Below are 1,556 nucleotides of genomic sequence, written 5' to 3'. Positions count from 1 at the left end.
CCCCCAGGGGAACTCATCTCTGTCGCCTGGAGATCAGGAGTAATCCCAGGAGGTCTCCAGGCCCCACCTGGAGGTCGGCAAGCCCGGGCTGAAAGAGTGGCTGTGGAGCCACGCAGGGGCCTCCTGCCAGTCCCAGTGCCGAGGCCAGGGGTCATTCACAGCCTGCCAGCACCCGGAAGCGGGACCCTCCGGCCTCTGCACCCCCCCTCCCCCCCCTGGAGAGCCAGTCTGGTGTGGTGGTTAAGTGCGCGGACTCTAATCTGGGAGAACCGGGTTTGATTCCCCCGCTCCTCCACTCGCAGCTGCTGGATGACCTTGGGCAAGCCACAGTTCTGGTCAGAGCTGTCCTTGAAAAAGAGCAGTTTCTGTCAGAGCTCTCTCAGCCCCACCTGCCTCACAGGGGGTGTCTCTTGGGGGGAGGGGGAGGGAAAGGGGTCTGTAAGCAGCTCTGAGACTCCTCTGGGTAGTGAAGGGCCATGGGGTATAGATCCAACCTCCTCCTCCTCCCTGCTCTTCGGGAGGCCCTTTTACAGGAACCAGCAGCCCCGCTTGGGCGTCCCTGGCGAAGAGGGAGCTCTGGCTGTCGAGGGCTCCTGCCCTGAAAACCCTTCTCTGTCTCTCAGCCGGGGCTGCACCGGAACTCCCGGATCTAGTCTTGTCCCGCTGCAGAGCAACAACGCGGCTCCCCTCTGAAGCGGCCCCTCTCGGGTGCTGATCCTGAACGTGGGCAGCCCCGCTTGCTCTGTTTAAAACATTTCTGTCCCGCCTTGTCTTGTGGCAGCACAAGGGCAAGCAGAAAGAGGAGGCTCCTGCTGCGGCTGAGGCAAGCCTGGCTCCCCAGGCCCCTTTGGGAGAAGCCCCCCCCCCGCCAAGCGGGCTCTCCCTCTCACACACACACACACATGCACACGCACACACACACACTCACCCCCTCCCTTTGCAGGCTCTTTGTGTTTTCCACAGGCCGTTGCCTAGCAACCGGCGGGAGGGGGGCGGGGAGGGTCGGGGTCCTGGGAGGAAAAACGTAAAGAGAGAAAAAAGGCCTTGTCTCCTCACAGGAAGTTCTGACCATACCGTTTCTGGCAGTTCCTAGAGCGACCCTCGTCACTTCCAGTTCATCCAGGGAATCTTCAGGAACTCTGTGGTCAGAACTTCCTGTGAGGAGACGAGGCCTTATGTTTATTGTTGGTTCTTCTCCCCAGGATGATCACCTGCTGCCGCCGCCCCCATTCGGCCCACAGTCCCCCCCCCCTCCAACCTGGGGAGCATGGGCAGGCGAGGGCCACAGTTACCTGGAGGTCTCCCCCCAAAGCAGGCGCTCTTCCAAGGGGGCTCCTCCTCAGCCTGTGTGCTGGAGCGTGCCCCCCCAGGTGGGAGAGAGAACAGCAGTCGGGCACAAACCCACCCACCCCGCTCCCCAGGGCCTTGTCCCATGCCTGGCGTGGGCGTGGCTCAAATATTGCACTCCTGCCTTGCATGCCAACTGGCCGCATGATGACCCTGCAGGCGGGCCTGAATCCCCCCCCCCCGCCCCCCCCCACGCCTCCCCCGCCTCC

The sequence above is a fragment of the Gekko japonicus genome, unplaced genomic scaffold, assembly GCF_001447785.1.
Source record: "Gekko japonicus isolate JY-2015 unplaced genomic scaffold, Gekko_japonicus_V1.1 scaffold505, whole genome shotgun sequence".
Taxonomy (NCBI): Eukaryota; Metazoa; Chordata; class Lepidosauria; order Squamata; family Gekkonidae; genus Gekko; species Gekko japonicus.
This window is presented reverse-complemented; position numbering follows the sequence as displayed.